Source organism: Aedes aegypti, chromosome 3, assembly GCF_002204515.2.
Source record: "Aedes aegypti strain LVP_AGWG chromosome 3, AaegL5.0 Primary Assembly, whole genome shotgun sequence".
NCBI classification, from domain to species: Eukaryota; Metazoa; Arthropoda; class Insecta; order Diptera; family Culicidae; genus Aedes; species Aedes aegypti.
Window position 1 is genome coordinate 298519148 of NC_035109.1, and position 23737 is coordinate 298542884.

A 23737-nucleotide genomic window follows, 5' to 3' on the forward strand; every position below is an offset into this window, starting at 1 on the left:
GTACGGTATCGACGCCCGCCTCGGTATAACTTAGCGCGACTGACTCAACCGAACGTCGCTGCCGCATACGCGCAGCATCTCGAGGAAGCGTTGCCGGAAGAGGGCGAGCTTGACGAAGCCCCTCTTGAAGACTGCTGGAGCAACATAAAAGCAGCCATCAACAACGCAGCCGAGAGCATCGTCGGGTACGTGGAAAGGAGGACATGTAACGATTGGTTCGACGAAGAATGCAGGCAGGTTTTGGAGGAGAAGGATGCAGCGCGGGCTGCAATGCTGCAGCAAGGAACGCGACAAAACGTGGAGCGATATAAAAGAAAACGAAAGCAGCAAACCCGCCTATTCCGGGACAAAAAGCGCCGCCTGGAAGAAGCGGAATGTGAAGAAATGGAACAGCTGCATCGTTCACAAGAAACGCGAAAGTTCTACGAGAAGCTTAACGCATCCCGAAAAGGCTTCGTGCCGCGAGCCGAAATGTGTAGGGATAAGGACGGAAGCATCTTGACGGACGGAAGTGAGGTGATTAAAAGGTGGAAGCAGCACTACGATGAACACCTGAATGGCACGGAGAACACAGGCGCCGAGGGTCACGACAGCGGAGGAAGTAACTACGTCAGCACGGCGGATGAAGGAAACCAACCTGCCCCCACATTGAGGGAAGTTAAGGATGCCATCAACCAGCTCAAGAATAACAAGGCCGCTGGTAAGGATGGTATTGGAGCTGAACTCATCAAAATGGGCCCGGAGAGGTTAGCCACCTGTCTGCACCGACTGATTGTCAGAATCTGGGAAACGGAACAGCTGCCGGAGGAGTGGAAGCAAGGGGTTATATGCCCCATCTACAAGAAGGGCGACAAACTGGAATGTGAAAACTATCGTGCGATCACTATCCTGAATGCCGCCTACAAAGTGCTATCCCAGATTATCTTCCGTCGTCTATCACCAATAACAAATGAGTTTGTGGGAAGTTATCAAGCTGGTTTCATCAACGGCCGCTCGACAACGGACCAAATCTTCACTGTACGGCAAATCCTCCAGAAATGCCGTGAATACCAAGTCCCAACGCATCACCTGTTCATCGATTTCAAAGCGGCTTATGATAGCATCGACCGCGAAGAGCTATGTAAAATCATGGACGAGTACAGCTTTCCCGGGAAGCTCACAAGACTAATAAGAGCAACAATGGACGGTGTGCAGAATAGCGTGAAGATTTCGGGCGAACATTCCAGTTCGTTCGAATCCCGCCGGGGACTTCGACAGGGTGATGGACTTTCGTGCCTGCTGTTCAACATCGCGCTAGAAGGTGTCATGCGGAGAGCCGGGTTCAATAACCGAGGTACGATTTTCACAAGATCCAGCCAATTTGTTTGCTTCGCGGATGATATGGATATTGTCGGCAGAACATTTGGAACGGTGGCAGACCTGTACACCCGCCTGAAACGTGAAGCGACAAAAGTCGGCCTGGTGGTGAATGCGTCAAAAACAAAGTACATGCTGATAGGCGGAACCGAGCGCGACAGAGCCCGCCTAGGAAGCAGTGTTACGATAGACGGGGATATTTTTGAGGTGGTTGATGAGTTCGTCTATCTCGGATCCTTGTTAACGGCTGACAACAACGTTAGTCGTGAAATACGGAGACGCATCATCAGTGGAAGTCGCGCCTACTATGGGCTCCAGAAGAAGCTGCGGTCGAGAAAGATTCACCCCCGCACTAAATGTACCATGTACAAAACGCTTATAAGACCGGTGGTCCTCTATGGACATGAAGCATGGACCATGCTGGAAGAGGACTTGCAAGCACTTGGAGTGTTCGAACGAAGGGTGCTTAGGACGATCTTTGGCGGAGTGCAGGAGAACGGTGTGTGGCGGCGGAGAATGAACCACGAGCTCGCTAGGCTCTACGGCGAACCAAGTATCCAGAAGGTTGCGAAAGCCGGAAGGGTGCGCTGGGCAGGACATGTTGCAAGACTACCGGACAACAATCCTGCAAAGATGGTGTTCGCGTCGAATCCGGTTGGCACAAGAAGGCGGGGAGCACAGCGAGCGAGGTGGCTTGATCAGGTGCAACAAGATCTGGAGAACGTGGGCCAAAATCGAAGTTGGAGAGACACAGCCATGGACCGAGTAAATTGGCGTAACATCGTTAACGAGGTTTTATCAAATCATTGATGTAACACCAACTAAATAAATAAATAATAATATAATAATTCAAAAGCTAAATTTGCATATATTGATGTTTCTAGCTTACAATTAGGAATATTCGAAGCATGATATTCATAGCTGCAAACAAAAGGACAGCATTGAACAATTTTTCTCTCAAATGCTATTCAGTTTCAGATGTTTTTTTTATTAATTTTATTCACATGTTTCAGATATGTAATAAAAAATCTACTAAATCACGCAATGTTTTTACAGATCTGAAACCATGGGGTGAAACGTTTAGAACAACGCACGGTTTCACTATAATGGCACATCGAAGATAGGCCAAATTATCTGTTGAATTTTGGTGCTCAATGAAATCGTTCACCTAACTGTGGCCAGGCTTGAGAACTGTGATCACAATTTGCCACAGTTCATCGATTCTGCCAGTCAACCAAAACACAAAGCAGCAGCAGCATCAATACCATCAGGCGTTGCGCTGCCAACGGTTCACACACTGCTTGACTGTTTTTGTCTCTCCACTATGACCGTTTTCGGGCAGCCATCTCGAGGTGAATGATTGAAAAAAATGTTAAATCATTCAATCGCTAATATTTCGCTTGTGTTTTCAACTAATTGAAATCTATTAGCGCTAACAGCAAGAGCACAATCATTCCGTTGTGATACATATAAACAAGTTCAATTTCATGCTGCCTTTATCGAGCAAAAATGCAAAACCCCGAAAACCGGAAAAATCGTGTCACCACTGTGCTCGAGTCATTTCGCATTCGGGTTTGAAAAAACGTTGCGAAGAAGAAGATTACAGTTTTGAAGAGCCATGACATTTTTTTGTTTTGAACGGTCATGGTTTGCTTTGGATTTTGATGGTGGTGTATAAAAATGTGAATGTCGAGGTGGTAAATGTTTGCTACAGTACATTTCCCATCCCTGACTGTGGCATATTGTTACACAATGAGGAGTTTTTGTGCATCATTAATAACAGGTTGGATCTCTAGAAAATAGTTGTCGCACGTTAGAGAGTGATGAGTGACTAATCTCTTGTCCGAAAGAATATATGCTTCGTACTGTGAGAAAAATCCCCATGAAACAAAAATTGCCAAAGTAACTCTTCACCCTGTCATGGTTTAAAGAGTAAATCCACATATAAATAACTTACCAGAATCACGTTACTAAACAAAGTGCAGCATTGCACAGCTATTCTTCCGTTAACGTCTTCATCAAGAATCAAAAGGATCTCAAGAATTTCTACTCCGGTTATCGCACAGGCCTTCCGATTACTAATTTGCTCTATAATCTTGTCTCCTACGATGTAAATGAACTTACTGAATAGTTTCCAGCCATCGATGAAAAATGTTATTACATGTTATTACAAAATCTACAAAGTTTACTACACTGTTGGTATGAATAAAAAGCCTTTTGAACATGCAGTACGTACGAACATGAGCTTTTACTGCATACTAACCATAATCGATTAGGCGACAATTTGCACAAACTCATGAAGGTGCTGTAATTTAACAAGATTTGTAGTCTTATTTTGCGATTAGTCTGGTATTCTCTTTATATGTATGATTTTATGATGATGGTGCATCAAATAATTTTCTGGGTGGTTTTCGGTCTCGCCAACGCCATGGTTTGACATTTTTTTTTAAATTTTAACTTAAAATTTATAAAGAGATTTTAGCTTATCAAACTAAGAATCACATATTTCCTACCAACACTAGCGAGATTCTGATGAAATTGCGGTAGAATTTTGAGGCTCCCCGTGTGTTTTCTTAACAGCATGTTGAATTCCGGAAATTCTAAATATTTCTGTGATATTCTCATAATTTCGATGGGGTTCCAGATAGTATACTTGGAATTTCTAGAATGTAGAATGTAGAGATTTTTATGGGAATTGTAGTGACTCCGATGGTAGTCGTTAGAATTCAATGAGGATCTCCACTAAATCACCAGTGTTCCCTTTAAATTATTAAAATTCTTATCGATTTCACAAAAAATCCCATTGAAATCTAGAAAATATTTACCGACATTCAAAAGGTTTATATTAAAGCTATGCTTTGAAATTCCAACTTAACTGGAGATTAACGAAATCTCAAAGGTTTTTACAATAATTCCAAAGATTTAATTTCAAACATTCACACAATAATTCGCAGGAATCCCACCGAAATTTTAAGTATTCTTACAGAAATACCGTCTCAAAGATACCCACAGAATTACAAAAGATTAATAACCGGAATCCCTTTCCCACCCGAATTCTAGAGTTTTTACCAGACTGCTAATATTTCCGCAATATCAATGGAATTATCATTAAAAATCCAACATCCCCGTCGGAATCTCAAAGTTCCTACAGGAATTCCGGAATTCCAAAGGAAATCTGAGATGTCAGAATTTCCACGTCAAATTCAGAATTACTTTATAAATATCTAAATTCCCACCAACATCCCAAAATTGATAGAAAATAACATAATCTTCGTAATTCAAGAATTTACACCGATATTTTAAATTGGTGGGGCGAATGTTTTTGTAACCTCAAAATTCCTAAGCAAAACTCAAAATACTTTCCAAAATATCAAAACTTATATCGTTTTCCTATGATTTTTACTCAAAAGTAAATTATTCCATTCAATTCCGCAATCTCAAAGCAACCTTTGAAACTAACTACTCGTGTTCCACATGTAGCGTTTACCGAGAATGTAGTAAACTCAACATTGCTACATTTTGTTCATACCGCCCAATTTTCAACACATTTCAATTTACATAATGACAGCTCGTCCTGTAGTCAAATTCGTCGAGGGGTGAATCAAAAGTGATTTCCACAATAACCTCAAACGTGTCTTAAAAATAGCTCCAGGGCACGTACAATTATGAAATTTTGGATTCTGGCTTAATTTTTAAAGTAGAATTAGAATATGTAGAAATCTGGATACTCCTTAACAAGCCAATCATAAGTGCGGTTAGAAGCGCGAAATTGAGAATAAAAGTGCGGGATTACGTCGGATCGATCTGGTGTCACGGCACTTATTCAGCTTGAGATGACGAATGAGTGCGACGAAGACACCGAACCGATCCGACGTAATCCCGCACTTTTATTCACGATTCCGCACTTATAACATGATGTCCATGAGGATATTTCGTGATGGACTGACAACTAAAAGTGTGAATGCAACCGAAATGAAAGAGTGAACAAATCATGCGAGTGTTATCGGAGCTTTACATTTTCCTTTGTAATCGAAAGTCACTCCGATCGCGAAACGTCAAAAGCACATGGAATAAAAAAAACCAGCTGATCGCAGCTGTCTCATAGATTGCCTTCTTATAGGATGTCCAGTTTCAAGTTGCGGACATATAGGGGGCCACCCATTAATTATGTAAGAGTTTATGGGGGGAGGGGGGTGTTTGGTATACCTTACGCGCCAGACAATTAATTTTCTATTTTTATACAAAAAACCAATAGAAATAATAAACCATAGAAGAATAATGTGGACCACCCCATATCTAATTATGACAATGTAAGGGATCATTCAAATATGACATCCACCATTTGCAAGTACACCCGATTCTGTTTTTACACGAGGGATGCGTATCGTGCAAAAAAAGTTTTCAGTTCAAAATTTCAAATACCGTGCAAAAAATAACACCATATTTCACGACGTTTCATGCAAATAAAGTTTTGGCGGGGTCTAAAAATCCCGAAAAACAATGGGCGTCATATTTAAATCTTCAAAAAAAAAAAAAAAAGCCGTACCGACCAACGTACAACTGAACCAGCCTATTGCGGCACGCAACCATTTTCGGCAATTTATTTTAAAATACAACCCTGCAACTGACAACATGGAAATGTCATTTTTCGTGTTTTTAGTACACTCCGAAGCGGACCGGCGAAATCCGACCAAATTTCGCAGGAGGACGTGGCACAGCGAGAAGAGAATGCGTGAGTGAAACCATCAAAACACGCAAATCAATCGTCACAAAAGAGTCGTCAAAATTTTAAATTGATTCTCGTTAAAAACGATCATTATCAACATGGGTCTACTGCAATGAGAATATATACCGAGGTGAGGAAGACGACATTTAGTGTACGTGATATCCGTGTACGGTGCAAAATGTTTCACAACTACACGCAAGCGAGCTCCCATAAGAAGCCGTGTAAATTAGTGACGTAGTTATTTTTGTTTACGTTTTTTCTCTTTACTAATACATAGCCATTGCTTCTTCTTCCACACCTTAGTTTATATTCTCATTGGGTCTACTGGCTAAAATTATGTACTATCAAGTTGTTCAATTTCTTTGAATTTTAGTATTTTTTGAAGGGGAATGCTGTTGAAAATCCTAAATTACGTTCTGAATCGCTTCGATTGTTTTCTATTTTCCACCTAGATGTTGCGCAAGTATTTGTGACTCAGCTCCCAACACAAAGCACCACTTTTGACAGTTGCATGGCTCTCTTTTCGCTTTGTGTTTCTTTCTTTTCGCCTACGTGTAGCTCCCTAAGCCAGCCGAGGAGGAAAGCAGTGCGGACAAGGGAAGGCAAAAGGAAAAAAGCTCGGAAGAAAATTTCGCCGCCATCTTGACGTGTGAAGTTCGGTGTCGTCGTCGTCGTCTCGTTCCGTGCGTTTCTTGACTGCAGAAAAAAAAAACTCCGGATCTTTTGTCGGTCGGCCGTTTTGGGTTCGGTTCCGGTTCCGTCGCGGTTTGTGTTCTGGGTCTGTGTTCCAGCTGCAGTAGAGTGGATTGAACCCAGAGGTTTTTCTCCCCCAGGATTGCGGCACACCAGCATTACTGTCCGGGTCCCGGTTTTCTGTTCGGCTTGCTCTCCTCATTATCTGGTTCCCTGGTGAATGAATCAGACGTCGACGGCCTGCAGAAAAGTACGTTTTCTCCGCCGGAAAAAGAAAAGCTGTGTAAGTGTCGCAGATTGTTGACCGTGACGGGAATCTCCTTCCTGGAGGAACCACTCGGAAGGTTTTTTTTTTCTGTTCTTTTTCGTGATGACAGGTACCGAATGAGAGAGAAAGGGAGAGCAAATTTTGTACCTAGGAGCTAGAAGTGCGTGTTACTCTGACTGGTGGCGGAGGAGGATGTCCAATTTTCTAATCGTAAAAATGTGAAAGAACTGGCTTTTTTAGGAAGTATCCAGAATAAAGGGGATTAGCGTATTGAAATGGATTGATTTTTAGCAATGTTCGTGGTAAGCTGACATGCATGATTCATTGAATCCGGGTCGAAGAACAGTGACGTTGAAAATTGGTGTTTTTCGTTTACCAAGATGGGTGGCGAGGGATTAGTGGTATAAAAAGACAGTTCTAGAGGGATGATGGTCCCTAAGCATAGAGTATCCTCAAAGTTCGTAGGAGGCATTTTCCGTTCGAACATAGGTTTGTAAACTTGGTCAACATTCTTATCAAAATCAGAGCAATATGACGAATATTAGGGGCCTTTCTTAGCCTAGTGGTACAGTCAGCGATCACATAGCATGGCCATGCTGAAGGTGTCTGGGTTCGATTCCCGGTCAGCTCAGGATCTTTTCGTAATGGAATCCTCTTTGATTTTCTTGCACGGAGAAAAATAATTAGTGGATATAATTAATTATTACAGTCAACTCTCCCTTTCTTGATATTCGGTATCTCGATATCGAGTTAGAGAACCATAGTAAACGTTGGTCTTCATGGCTACCTCGATATGGTCCCTTGTAACGCATTTGGGTTTGTATTTTGTAATTCGATAATCCCTTCCCATATCGAGTTGACTGTAGTTGATTTAACACCTCAGTCGTCGCGCTGTTGTATTTGGTACAACAATGGTGAAAAAATTCGCTTATCATACACAGCTTCAGCGTAGTGGTTCGGACGGTGACGAACCGCGCGACGACTGAAGGGTTAAAAAAAAGTTTTTAGTTTTGTCCAAAAATCATTTTTGAATTATTCCGGAAATGCTCCTGGAATTCTTCTTGCAATTTCTTTATGATACTACAGAAAATCTTTTAAGAATCCCTGTCATATTTTCCGAAAACCCCTTCTGGGATTCTTCCGAAAATCTCTTAAGAAATCCTCTTAGTTGTTTTTTTTTTTCGAAAATCCATCTGAAACTATTAAAGTTGTCTCTTTGATCGCTTTGCGATCCTTTCAAAAAGATCTCTTCTAGATTATCTCGGAAATTTCTCTTGGATTTTTATGGAAAATCTTCCGTTTTTTTTTCCGTAAATTTTCCTTGGAATTGTATGTATGTATGTATGTTGTTAGATATAAGTAAGCCATGACTTTGGTTTAAATAAATTTTTCACTTTCTGTTCACACGTTAAACGAACAAGTCGTTTTCTTTCTTATCTGAAGATACAATAGGTTATGGGCCTATCGTTTTCAAGCCGAAGCTCTGAAAATTCAAGATGAATTCCGGAAGTCAAGCAGGATCAAGCGGCAGTTCCGTGCAAGGGATTTCAAGTCTGCCAGGAATCGAGCGGTTATCCGGACGAGAGAACTGGGCTACGTGGAAGTTTGCCGTTCAAACGTACCTCGAGCTGGAAGATCTCTGGGAAGCCGTCAAGCCTGCGCTGAGAGAGGACGGAACGTACGAAGCCGTGGAACCTGCGAAGGACCGGAAAGCAAGAGCCAAGGTAATTCTTCTCCTCGAACCGGTGAATTATGTTCACGTAAAGGAGGCGAAAACGGCACAGGAAGTGTGGGGAAACCTGGAGCGGGCGTTCGAAGATTCCGGTCTAACCAGGCGGATCGGTCTCCTTCACAAGCTGGTGAAAACCGATCTGATGAGCTGTTCGTCCATGTCCGAATACGTGAATCGGATAATTTCCACGGCCCATCAACTCAACGGAATCGGATTCAACATTTCGGAGGAGTGGATTGGTGCCCTGCTGCTTTGCGGTCTGCCGGAGGAATACAGGCCAATGATCATGGCCCTGGAAAATTCTGGAATCAGAATCACTGGCGACGCGATAAAGACGAAGCTGCTTCAAGAGGTGCAAATTCCATCGGCTGATGCGGCGTTGTTGTCGAAGGGTAAACGTAACCATGGTAACCCCAGCCACGGCAACGATAGCAACCACAACCGTGGAAATCAATCGAAGCAATCCACATCATCGAAGGGACCGAAATGTAGGAAGTGTCACAACTACGGGCACATTGCGAAGGACTGCAGAAGCACGAAAAAAGGAGACGCTTTCTGCACCGTCCTGTCTACGTTCGAAGCCGCCAGTGATGCTGACTGGTACTTCGATTCTGGAGCCACGACTCACATGACACGAAGCAAGGCTCTGTTGCAGAACGTGAAGCCGTCCAGTGGCACTGTGGTGGCCGCGAACAAGGCCGCTATGAAGATCGAGGGAACAGGAACCGCTGCTCTCAAGCCCGTCTGCAAGGACCAAGGAAGTGAAATATCCGTGAGCGATGTCCACTACATTCCACAGCTGTCCGTGAATCTCCTCTCCGTCAACAAAATCGTAAGTAAAGGGTACTCGATGATGTTCGACAACGCTGGCTGCAAGGTGATGAATTCGACCGGCGACCTGGTGGCTACTGGATGCCACGAAAATGGACTATTCAAGCTGGAACAGCACGAGTGCAGCGGTGCCGGCAAGTCGTTGGCTTGTCCGACGGATGATTCCATGGACGTTTGGCATCGGCGAATGGGCCACCTCAGCGAGGCGAATCTGAAAAAGCTAGCGAGCGGTATGGTGAGTGGCATGAATTTCAATTCAAGTAGCATCAGTGATTGCAGCGTGTGCGCCAAAGGGAAACAGTCCCGATTACCATTTGGCAAAAAGGGTTCCCGAGCAAAGGAATTGTTGGAGGTCGTTCACTCGGATATTTGCGGTCCGATGGAGGTACCGTCGCTAGGGGGTAGCAGATACTACATCCTGTTTGTGGACGACAAATCACGCCGCATGTTCGTATACTTCCTACGAACGAAATGCGAAGGTGAAGTTTTGAGGGTGTTTCAAGCTTTCCACGTGATGGCTGAGCGGCAGACCGGTTCGAAAATCAAAACCATCCGAACCGACAACGGGCTGGAGTATACCAACAGGAAATTCCAGAGCTATTTGGAAAAGTTTGGTATCCGGCTTCAGCGAACAAATGACTACACCCCGCAGCAGAACGGTATGGCTGAGAGGGCAAACCGGACAATCGTCGAGCGTGCTAGGTGCATGCTATTTGAAGCAAACTTGCAAAAATCGTTTTGGGCAGAAGCGGTTTCGACGGCGGTGTACCTCATCAATCGATCACCGACTCGCGGTCATGGGATGACACCCGAAGAATGCTGGAGCGGAAAGAAGCCGGATTTGTCCAACATTCGGATCTATGGAGCAAAGGTGATGGTTCATGTCCCGAAACCGAAGCGGCGTAAGTGGGATGCGAAGGCCCATGAATGTCGTCTGGTTGGATTCGATGAAGACACGAAAGGCTATCGTGTATACGACCCGGCAACGAAGACTATATCAAGAAGTCGAGATGTAACGTTCATCAATGAGAGCGACGCCGGTACACCGGCGGCGACAATCAAAAGCAGCAAACCACTGATTATCAAGCTAGACGTAGAAGAGGCGGTATCGTTTCCCAACCCAGAAGAAGCTACCGGCGGGCATCCGACTCCCGCGGATGGTGCAACTGGTTCAGTTGAAGTCGATGAAAGCAATTGGGACGAAGAAGAATTCGAAGAAGCAGCAAGCAACATCAGTAGTTCTTCCACAGATACCGTGACTGACATCACCGTGCTCCCCCCACGACAAACTTCAAATCCACCTCCGTCACAGGTGTTGAGGCGCAGTGGTCGGGAGCACAAACTTCCAGGCAAGTATAGAGATTTTGCTATTTCGAGCAAAGGCTTGCCCTGTTCTCGTTTTTCCCAGATTCCTGCAATCGATGACAATATCCCATTGAATTCCGATGTGGCGAGCGGTGAAGCAAGTGGTTCATCCCTGGGTCCTGAGCGCTCGAGCCAATTCACTGGTGTGGCCTCTCAGCAGCAGAGTGACGAACAAGCCACGATTTCTGACGACCCGACCACGCATCAACAAGCAATGAGTCGAGATGATTCGGACAAATGGAAGGTTGCCATGCAGGAGGAGTTTGACGCTCATATGGCGAACGAAACGTGGACCTTGACGGAACTTCCTGAGGATAGGAAGGCGATCCGTTGCAAATGGGTCTACAAAACGAAGCTGGATGCCAATGGAAACCTTGATCGACACAAGGCGCGACTTGTGATCAAAGGGTTTTCGCAACGAAAGGGGGTAGATTATGACGAAACTTACTCCCCGGTAGTCCGTCACAGTTCGCTGCGATATCTGTTCGCCATGGCGGCGAAACATAATTTGGAGGTTCAACAGATGGATGCTGTCACCGCTTTTCTCCAAGGTGAACTGACGGAAGAAATCTTCATGGAGCAGCCTCCGCTGTTCGTCGATCGGCGGAATCCATCCCTGGTGTGTCGCCTCAACAAGGCGCTATACGGGCTGAAGCAGTCCAATCGAGTCTGGAACCAGAAGCTGGACCACATGCTGAAGCAGTTCGGGCTGAATCAAGCGAAGTACGATCCCTGCGTATACTACCGCATCGAGGGTAGCAGCATGATATTCGTGGCAGTCTACGTGGATGACGTTATGATATTCTCCAATGACAGCGGATGGATTGAGCAAACGAAGGCGTTCCTGAGTGGTCATTTCCGGATGAAGGATCTTGGTGCGGCAAAGAACTGTCTTGGAATCCGAATCACACGGACGGATAGAACCATAGCGATTGATCAGGAAGCGTACGTAGAAGCGATGCTGGCAAAGTTCAACATGGCGAACTGTAAACCAGCGAAGGTGCCGATGACCGACAAGCTCACGAAGGACATGTCTCCCAAGACGGATCAAGAAGCGAAGCAGATGACCAACATTCCGTACCAGGAAGCAGTTGGAAGCCTGATGTACCTCGCTCAATGTACTCGGCCAGATATTCTGTATGCCGTGAATCAGTTGAGTCGGTACAATTCCAATCCCGGAATGCAGCACTGGGGTGCTGTGAAAACCCTGTTTCGCTACTTGCGCGGAACAGCATCGATGAAGTTGGTGTACCGCAAGGATGGCGACAACAACATCAATGGTTACAGTGATGCAGACTGGGCGGCCGACGTGGACGACAGAAAATCCACCACCGGCTATGTTTTCACGCTGCAAGGGGCAGCTATCTCGTGGTGCTGCAAGCGCCAACCGACGATTGCCTTATCGACCTGCGAAGCAGAGTATATGGCACTGTCTGCTACTGTTCAAGAAGCATCGTGGTGGCAAGGACTCACTGCACAATTCGGAGCGACGGGTCCAATATCCATCAACTGCGACAACCAGAGCACCATTGCGATTGCTAAGAACGGTGGCTACAACCCTCGGACCAAGCACATCGACATCCGTCACCATTACATACGGGATGCGCTGGAACGAAGAATAATAAATATCAAATACATTGAATCGGACAATCAACTCGCCGATGGCCTCACGAAACCATTACCACGCATGAAGCTTGAAAAGAATCGTGAAGCCATAGGAGTCCTAGCTTAAGGAGGAGTGTTAGATATAAGTAAGCCATGACTTTGGTTTAAATAAATTTTTCACTTTCTGTTCACACGTTAAACGAACAAGTCGTTTTCTTTCTTATCTGAAGATACAATATATGTATGTATGTATGTATGTAAGGGTAACCACTCATTGTTGCATGGCACAGCCGTTAGACAGTAGACTGTCCATTTTATATGATGTTATCCAGTTGATTGTTTCAGCTCTTTGCTATTATTTAAGGTTTACCTAAGGCATTTCAAAAATTATAACCTAGATACTGGTCATCGATCTACCGGTCATTTCATCATACAAAAGGATGTCTCAATGAATGGGGTTTAAGGACCATCCCTCTATCAACAGTATGTTAGCGATAAGGAGTTGGCAATTCCACTCTCCTCATCCATATTGCTTCAATTGGGTGTCCTGTTTGATATATAATATATGAAAAATACGATTGGTGCTATTGATTAAGTTTTGTAATTATTTCACTTACCATTAAATTAAACCTTCCCAGAATAACGTATACTTGCTTGAATTCCGTATTACATATTTAAAACATTGATTTGTACTTACAATACCTTTATTCTGGCAATGCACAATATGGTGATCTTCTCTCCTCTCTTCTTCAACTTCAGTCGTTCTGAATCGCATCATTTCTCATTCCTCCTTTTCCATTTCCAATGTTTGTATCTCGAGTTTTGATCCTCATCTAAAGACTCCCCATCCGAAATTTCGCTCTCCTCATTTTTATAAATTTCATCTAGTTTCTTTTTAATCCTTTCCCTGTCTTTTGATAACTCCTCCCAACTACTTCTATTCATATTCTGATACCTTTCAAAGTCCTGATCTAATGATTTCAGCCATGTTAAGGATGGTCTGCCTTCCTTCTTTTTATCAAATTTCAATTTGTATGCTAACTTCAGTGGATGGTTTTTTTCTCTTCGTCTTACATGACCAAAATAACTTATTCTTCCTACTCTAATTCTTCTGTTAATGGTTTTTCCGTCTAATAATTTTCTAGCATTGAATTTCAAGTCTTTTGTTTTTTACAATATTGATAAATATTCCTGAGTATAAGTTTCTCATAATTACCTATTTTTAACCTGCTTTTCTTAGTCATAACAGACACTTTAGTTCCGTATAACAAGGACGGTGCTATCACGGTCTTATACATTAACTTTCCCAATTCCCAGCTTGGTTTGAAAGTTTTGCAAAATTCTACTATTATTCTCGATGATTTCACTGCACTCAAACACCTTTGCTTACATGTAAGTTTACGATTTAACGTTGCAGTCAAACATATTCCTAGGTAAGCTAAACTGTCGCTCACTTTGAATATCTTATTATTTAAAAGAATCTCCTTTGGGTGTTGAGCTTTATCATTTGGATATCTAATTAAAACTTGACTTTTGTCGCGATTAATTTCAAGGCCTACTTTTGCGAGTTGCAATTCTAATTCATGCAATATTTTCTCTAACTCCGCCTTCGTTCTAGCTATGATTAGAATGTCATCTGCAAACACTAGAATTAGTGGAAGAATCAATTGATTAATACCCATTAGTTTCAATTCTGGGATTTCTGCAACTACTGTTTTGAGAACATCTTGCATTAAATAATTAAAGAGTAATGGTGATAACGGACATCCTTGTTTAATTCCTTTCCCCCTCTTAACCTCAGCTGAATATTGATTCTCCCACATAATTCTAGTAACCTCATCTTTAACACAGCTCAGAACTCTATCTACTAATCTCGAAGGAACTCCTAAATCAATCAACACTTTTCCTATCGATTGTAGCTTCACATTATCAAATGCTTTACTAATATCTAACGCTAGAATAAAGAGATCCTGACCGGAGTTCCAGTATTCCTCCATCACTCTCCTAGCCACAAATATATGATCGTCTGTTGACCTGTTTGCCGTGAATGCTGCCTGATGTAAACACGTAAATTTTCCTTGGAATTCTGCCGAAAATGTTGAAAGAGTTCCTTAGAGCATTACTGGAAGCACGGCAAATGCAAGAATCTTTCCTTTGTTAATGAGATTTTTAGTTCTAGGGAAAGATTCAAATATGACGTCCATCGTAATTCAGCATTTCTAGACCCCCTCGCCCTCTGTCACGCTTTTTGCAATACCTAATACATGCACTGTCACACTTTCAATATTCTCAGGAACTCCAAATGCTATTCTTAGAGAAATTCAAGGCTGAAAAAAATTAAGGGGTTCAATTGCAAAGGGACGTTTTGGTCGGTTTTGAGTAAGATATACTTAAACTTCCAACGGTATTTTCGATTTTTTAGTCCAACAGAAAAAAAAAAATAAAATAATTCGCAGAAGATTGGCATGTATTTTGCCCGCATACAAATTATATAGAATGAAAAATTTCAAAACTGAAAAACTTGAGTTGATTTTCTCAACATTGTTTTTCTTAACAATTTTCAGAGATTTAGAGATTTCCTTAGATTAGAGGAATTCTAAAAGGAATCTTTGGATTTGTTTATGGAGGAACAATGTAAAAGTTCTTAAAAGAGTTAATGAAATAATTCCTTGTGATATAAAAAAACATGAGGAGAAAAGAAGATTTTGGAGGACATTTTAGAAAAGTTCCTGAAGAACTTATTAGAAAAAGACCAAGAATAAAAATAAATAAAAATACGTTTGAGAATTACAAAGTAATTACTAGAATTTTTTTTTTTTTTTGAATCAGTTCTCTGAGATAGTTCTTCAGCAATGTCTGAAGTTTCACCTTGAAAAACACTCAAAAAAGTAAATAAAAAAAACGAATTTAGTACTAAATTCGGTTTTTCATTTACTTATAGGTATTACACTAAACAACTCGGGGATTTATTATGCTCAAGAAAGTTTGTATGACAACATGAGTAAAGTAAAAGTTTTTGCTCAGTTTATTAATACGGCCTATAACATTGATTCATGCAAATAGTTGAATATGTATCTTGAAACATCGTACTTGTTTCGGTTCAAATCAATTAATTCAGTAATCTGGAATTTTCCCTAAAAACGACTGGAAGGTCAGGAAAAGTCAGGGAATTTTATTTTCTAAATTGAGTCGAATTATTTCGTGAATGTTCCTTGGACTTTTTAAGTTATCCCTCGTAGACTCTCAGGATTGTTCCGATTCTTCTGGGATTCTCCCTGAAATCCGTCTGAAATTATATTAAAATATCTATCACTGTCAGATTATTCCGTTCAAATTCTTGGGAAACCCCTATGGAATACTTCAGAAAATCATGTTGAAATTCTTCCAGACATCTCTTGGGGATTTATTTGACAATGGAAATAAAAAAAATAAATGGAGATATTTGTAGAGAATTTCCTGGTCCTTTTCTAGAAATCCTTCTAAATTCTAACGGAAACGCTGTTTAAGTTTTTTTCCAGAAATCTTTCTGGGAAAATTTCGAATATCCGTTTGGAATCCTGATATTTTGATACAATCTCCCTGTGATTCTTCGGGAAATATTTTCGATTTTTTTATTTATTTAAAATTTACATTTTATTTGTTAATTTTCTGAAAATCACTCTTGAATTTAAATGGAAATCACTTAAGAAAACTTCCGGACAGCCTGCTTCTTCTTCTTCTTGGCATTAACGTCCCCACTGGGACAGAGCCTGCTACTTCCACAGTTATTAACTGAGAGCTTTCTTTGCCTGATTTGCGCCATTTTCGCATACGTATAGTGTGTGGCACTCGGCTAAGGAAATCCCCAGGCTAAGGAAGGACAGCCCTCTGGGACTCCTAAAAATACCACTGAGATTCTAGAGATTCGATTTCGTAATACTCTTATAAAAGCTAATCTGAAATAGTTCCGGTAATTCCATTTGAAATTCTTCCGTAAATGTTTCTGGAGTTCTTCCGGACATCGCTGTGAAGTTATTCCGGAAAATTTTCAGGAATTCTTCCGGATGTCTTGGTGAACTTTCCCGTGCGGAATTTCCTTAAAATCTTACAGGGATTCTTCCGGATTCTTTTGGATATCACTATGAAATACTTCTCAAAATTCATTTGTAATTCTTCCATAAATCGTCATGGGACTCTTACAGATTTTACGGAAATCCTTTAGTAATTCTCCCAGAAATCCCTTCAAAATTCATTCAGAAATCTCTGTGATTATTTCGCAAATTATCCCAGGATTCTTACAGAGAGATTTTCAGCAGAATTCTAGAAAGATATATGGAAAAGTCCTAGTATTTTTGTCTGAGGAATCCCAATGCACATTGGGCCAGACCGCAAAATTAGGAGGAAAAAATATTTTGACTTTGAAGATGATTTTTTAGAACAAAAGTGTCTTGGGCAAAATTGTTACTATGACTACATTTTGACATTAAGTTTGCCGAAGACTCCAACCTTGTAAGTCTACCGTAGCCCTTGCTAAAGCGTTTTTAATTATGCAGGGTAGGGTGCCCAGATTTTTTCTATTTCAAAATCTATAAAAAATAAGTCTTCTACAAAGTTTTAGAACTAGTTGAAACGCGTATTTTGGTGAAAGAATTTAGTGATTCTACCCATTCGATTATGAGATATGAACATTTTTATTAAAAAAAATCATATTTTTCCAACATCAGTATCTCACAAAAGGGGGAAAACAGGATCTGAAAGGCTTAACTTATAGGTTCAAATGGTAAAGTACCGTGAGGTAAGTGGATACAGAAAAATCAATATTCAACTTCATTGTTATGTACAGCTAAATTTAATAATGTAATTCAAACTTTTTTCTGAATTTTCTGTGGATGACAAATGAGGGACTAATATACTTCAAATCGTCATTTATTTTGATTGTTCCGATTGTTATGTATTGAGTATGAGGGACTTGAAAATTTGCGCCAAATGATCCACTTGCCCCACCATGGTGGGGTAAGTGGATCACCAATAAAAAAAAATACCGTGAAGGCCCCATACTCTGCGCACTTAAGGCTTTTCAAATTTCAAACAGCTGTAATTAATTGAAAACAAAACACAATACTCTGAAATTTTGAAAGCAAATACTGATTTATCTTATGTACAAGGAAAAAATATAAAAGATTCACTAAGTAATGTTTTTTATTGCAAATTTTTAATTTTTCTCAAGGGTGTCCGTGTTCCTAACTTTGCGCACTCATTTTTGCAATGCTCCTTATTCTGCGCATTTAGGTTCCTAACTCTGCGCACCCGATAAATTCTTTACAACAGTTGAAGTTTTTTACTAAAAGCGTTACTAGCATTTAAACTCTATCTATAAATCTAAACTATAAATCTTCATTTTCTTGCTTTATACGGCTTTACGTCCCCAGTGGAGCATGGAATGTCTCTAACATAGAAGTTTACTAAGTGAAGTGAATTTTATCTATCATTCAATCCATGATAATTAATGGTTCTGAATTCCATTGATTGCAACTATCAAAATAATCGAAATCATCATATGATTTCCAAAACATGTAATTAACTTAGTTTTCAAAAATCTAAACCAACATACAAAAATGGTACAAACTACATCTTTTTTGCGCTAACCTTTGGCGTGTAAAGGAAAATTAGCTTTGACTGTTTATGAATTTTCACTATAAAATATAAAAAAAACATTCGGTTCGGTTCGGGTCCGGGTTTGGTATTAAAAATTGTCTCGAATTCTTAATGTATTGTTCATCAATCAATCGAGAAGTATCGCCGCTCTGCACGGTGTACTATATTTAAGAAGGTGATATATTCCGAAAACTGACAGCTACATGACAACGTCATTCCTATCCACCTCGAACAAATTTGCAAAAAAAATGATCTAGTGGTCCGGAAGGTATATGGTACGATAGGAGTGACGTCACATGTTTACAATCAAACTTGATATTTACATCAGTGAAGAGCCTGCCTTGTTAATGTTTATGCCGTGGCCGCTCTGTATAAGCGTGACGTAATTAATGAACGATTCCTATAGCAGATCAATAAAAGTACTTTATCGGCGTTTCTATATAGCAAATACGATTCAACCTCGATGTTCCATTACTCGATATTGAATCATGGAACTATACAAAAAATTAAAATTATTTTATTGCATGGTTAGGGAGCATTCAAAAATTACATCCATCGTTCAGGGGAAGAGGAGTCCACGAAAATGTGACAATGCATGCATTAGGTACTGTAAAAATCGCGACAGGGGATTGAGGGGACGGAGTGTAGAAATCGTTAAAATATGATGGACGTCATTTTTTAATCTTCCCTCACTATGATGGTCCCCTCAAACAATTTTCCAAACCATTTCTATTCCATATCTCGATGGTGTCGACAAGTCGATGGTTCCCTTCAATATCGACCTCTGGAGGGTTGATTGTGTGTTGAAAATAACGTTTTATAACAGCTGTGCATAGTAAGGAACATAGTTGAAAAATGGTTCCTTACTATGCGCACTTAAGAAGAATAAGAAAATGAAGAGAAAATAAGTTGCACTTTACCAGTGATGATTGCTCGATAAATAAACTAGTGCCTACGTACTAAAAATCTGAAATATATTCTCTTTAATTTGTTTCAAATGACTTAAGTGATGAGGTACTCCCTTAGCATTTTTGCTAGCGGGCAGTCAATTTGGTATTTTTTAATATTTTCAAACCCCTTTTTTATTTTTTATTAAAGTAATAAACGTAAATTTGTCAAGAAAATTCTTCGCGTTCTATTTTATTACTGTTGTAGCAATATTTGAAAAAAGAAGTTAAACAAAAATTTAAGAATTTTACCAGATTTTGGTGGATTTTGGTAAAAGTGCGCAGAGTTAGGGGCCCTCACGGTATTCTCAAAGCAAATGGTGTGTAATTATGTATAGTAAGAATGATATTAGTCTCGTTCTTGTTATTAGTGCTAGTTATGTTACATTTTGATACTTTTAAAATTGAAAAGTATCTTAATTTAATTAAAAAAAAAATATATATATAATATATATATATATATATATATATATATATATATATATATATATATATATATATATATATATATATATATATATATATATATATATATATATATATATATATATATATATATATATATATATATATATATATATATATATATATATATATATATATATATATTTATAAAATAATTTACATTAGGCGGCGTCCATTTATTACGTAACGCTAAAATTGGAAATTTTTGATTCACTTGATTGTGATTCACTCAATAAGAACTGAAATGCTCACCACGTGTTGAAAAAACTAATAGTATTCGATTTTAGACAGAGTTACAATGGAATTTTGATTGATAGAAAACAATTTTGAAATTAATTGATTTTTTACAGCTATCAAGTCTGTTTTTGTTAGTGTACGTGTATTACCAGTTTTGCAATAGTATAAGTGTGGACATAAGAATATAACCTAAAACGAAGCTATGGTGCGAAAACATTCAACATATTCATGTATTTATGCTTATTATGGACAAATGATTCACTTACCCCACTGACACACTTCCCCCACTGTACCTTATATTGTTTCTTCGGAGGATATTGGAGGATATACAGTATAATTTTGATGTGAAAACTATCATATTTAACTGAAAATTCATGATTTTAGTTGTAATATTGAACATAACGGCAAAGGTTGTTTGAAAACTGTTCAACTGAATATTTATCACCCACATTCTAATAGTCAAACATCATTATTCTAAAAAGATGAAATTTGTAAGAGCCATTCGGGGCAGTATGGGCAATTTTTTTTTTCGAACATTATTTCGTTTTCTATGAGTTTTGAACACTGACTTATAACATGCCTATTGTTCCATTTCCTGTCAGCTTTGGGATTGCATGTTATTTTAGATGAAATTTTAGGAATTTATGCAGTTTTCAAGGGATGCTCATTCCACCCCATTGGCCAACCGCTCCGACTACCCCTAAGCTACCCAACCGCTCCGACTATCCCTAAGCTTTAAGAGGAATAAAACCATCATACACTTGCTATATGTAATGCAATAGTAGATTTTCATGCAGAATTCTCTAAATTTGAACGAAAAAACTTATTTGTTAATTTGTTTATGATTGCTGATGATTGAATGATGGATTCGTGCGCCTTAATTGTATCATAAGGTTTAAGAATGTCATTTTCAGACTTAATCCATCATTCAAACTTACTTTCGTTCTTGCGATGCCCATGAAGAAAAACGTTTAGCAAAATTTATTAGTTCGTCATTGCCGTCAGAGCCACCGTCACCGCCGTTGGCTGAATCATACCTTTTTCCTGGGTTCGTCATCGGTAGCACAGACAGAGCAGAACCGGTGATGAAAGAAAGAAGAATTCGAAGCCCGGCACAGTGGACGGGAGGGTGCAAAAGCCTCGTCATCGTCGTTTGGTCGAATCCGTCAATGAGTGAGTGTCAGTGCAGTGTGGACAACGATGGCCGAAAGGGGTCGTCCCCCAGTGCTGCCAGGGGGGTGCGATGTTGTGCAAAAGTTGTGACGGGTTATGGCTTGTGGCTGTGTGTATCGAAAGTGGTGCGCTAATTGATTGCTCTTTTTGATGGGGAAATAGATTTTTTGAAATGTTGTCCTTGGGAGTTTTCAATCGAGTCTCGGTGCTTCTATAGGATCTCTTCAAATTCATATAAATACGTGACATTATTATACAAGTTATGGTGATCGTATACAGAATTACAGTTATCATTTGTATTAAATAATGGTGTTCAAAATTAAAAGTATGTATTATAAAACAATGTTTGTTTTGTTTTCTATTCAATACTTGCGTTCTGGAATTCCCTTGATTTCTCTAGATACTTGTTTGCCAAAGCATGCAAAAAAGAAGTAACTTTACCAAAGAAAGCTTTTGATTGATAACTGTAGCAATACTCTCGCAACAGTGACCTGAAAAGTACATTCCACTCTGGTCAGGATGTCAACAATGATAAGGAAGGTAATTTTCATGGACTGCAAATAGATGTCTTAGCTTTTTTCAACCAATGTGTCCTTGTTTTCCATGGGACCCCGATGTAGTAACTTATCGGTGGTCTATTATTAGAACAGGTAGAGTAAAATCTGCAATCAATTAAATGCTTTCTTTGAAATCCTTCAAGTGAGCATTAACCAAGTTGCAGTACAGTACAAAACGGTCCAATTGAACAGTGTCAGTATTCAAACTTCTGTAAGATTACATCAAGATCTTTCTATTGACATCTTAAGGTGAAACAGTTTGGAATCAACTTCTAAGATTGCACTGAAACTTCAAAGGCACAAATCACGCGAAGAAAGCATCCAACAACAGTGAACTTTTTATTTTGGCTTTGTGTACTAGCAGAAAGCTTGAAATAAGAAGATCAGAAACGTTTGCCAACTATTTCTCCAGTTTTGTGCCTTTAAAAACGTGAGTAGGGGCACAAGTCGGCTATCTTTGGATTCCGAGATGTTTCACCTTAACTGAAACAGAGCCTGCTTCTTTGTTCAATATTCTTGTTCATCCTCATTTGATTTCTCCTCATCGTTCCTTTCTTCCGTGAATAAAGGTGGCATACAAAAGAGAGAATAGATTACGCGTAATCGATTATGCTTTTTATGCCCTTATTATAATAAACGTTTGAAATATTATTTTATGAGCTTCCCTTACCAATTGTACTATTTTCTCGATTGTATATAATAAGACTAAAGCAATGACTTTGCGCCCAGAGAAAAAAGACCTCGACCAGACCAAGCTTAAAATCCAATCTAAGAAGTTGTTGTAAAGCGTTGTTTAAAGGTTGATCTGAATGCAGTTGCAAATTTTTGCGTTGAGTATCATACAGACGTATCTGCAGTGATCGATTTATCTTAGTCGATTTTCTCTTTGGATCAGTACATGAAGTTCAATCGATTTTCTTTTCTAGAAGGACGATGATTACTCCCTACTGAATCAAAAACAGCAGTCAAAAACAGTCACTGGGCCAAGTAATTAGCAATAGAGTAAATCGACGAAGAGACATCGATTACTGCAGATACGCCCTTATGATACTAAACACGAGAATTGATCGATTTCGTTTTCTATAAATGTTCTTGATTTTGATTTTCACAGATGATGAAACTGCACTGCAGTTACACCTCATTTTTTCTAAGCCCTAGAATTCATTCTTCATGGCACTTTGCGGTCAGTGCCTTACCCTTCTCACACTGCCGAATATATCCCCTGTTTTCCATGGGACCCCGATGTAGTAATTTATCGGCGGTCTATTATTAGAACAGGAAGATAAAATCTGCAATCAATTAAATGCTTCCTTCGAAATCCTTCAAGTGAGCATTAACCAAGTTGCAGTACAGTACAACGGTTCAACTAGATAATTCTCATATTCTAATTCCTACAGTATTGGACAAAACATTTGCAACTTTTTTGATTTTCCAAACAAAATGACCAACTTTGATAAACTATATCTCGGTTATTTATGGACCGATTTGAATGAATTTTTCACAGAATATCAGACATAACGTGAATTTTAACATATATTTTTAAGTGATTTTTCCAATCACAAGTTGAAACGCAGTAACGGGTTGACTAAAGTGAATTTTTTGACGATTTTTTATAATTGACATAACTAAACATATTGAAGGAATAGCTTCATGGTATCTTCAGCAAAGTTGTAGATTTTGACGAAATGAATAAGTTTGCTGAAGACAGTTTTTGTGTAGAGCATTCAGATTTTGAGATAAAAAGTTTTGAATTTTTCGTCGAAAATTACACTTTAGTCAAACCGTTATTACTTATAAACTCGTGATTGGAAAATTTATTCAAAAATATATGTTAAAATTCAAGCTGTATCTGATGTTCTGTGAAAGTTTCATTCGAATCGGTCCATAAATAACTGAGATCTAGCTTACCAATACTGTATGTGAGATCACATCATGACCTTTTCATCGACATCTTAACTAGAACAGAGTCTGCTTCTCCATTGAATATTATGTATATAAATAGTGTTATTCTAGAATACGACAGTTAGTAAAATAATCGATTTTCTCCTCATCGATCCTTACTTCTGTGAACAAAGATGGCAAGATGCAAGTTTGTCGGCATTTTTGACATCCTTAAACCCAGAAGAGAGAATAAATTGCGAGTAATTG

At 39.7% G+C, this 23737-nt stretch overlaps 1 protein-coding gene across 4 annotated transcripts in view; it reads left to right on the forward strand.

Moving 5' to 3' along the window:
- LOC5568690 (ADP-ribosylation factor 1) overlaps positions 1–23737 on the forward strand; it is a 59196-nt gene that overhangs the window by 4688 nt on the left and 30771 nt on the right. The window contains exons 1-2 of one of the 4 annotated variants that reach the window (XM_021851931.1): positions 6670–6847; positions 6916–7058. The exons of 1 other annotated variant lie outside the window; for it this stretch is intronic. The gene's annotated coding sequence lies outside the window, so the exon portion shown is untranslated. Of the gene's footprint in view, positions 1–6060; positions 6089–6651; positions 7059–23737 lie in introns of those variants that run through there. 2 more of the 4 variants (XM_021851933.1, XM_001652465.2) reach the window with 2 other exon arrangements.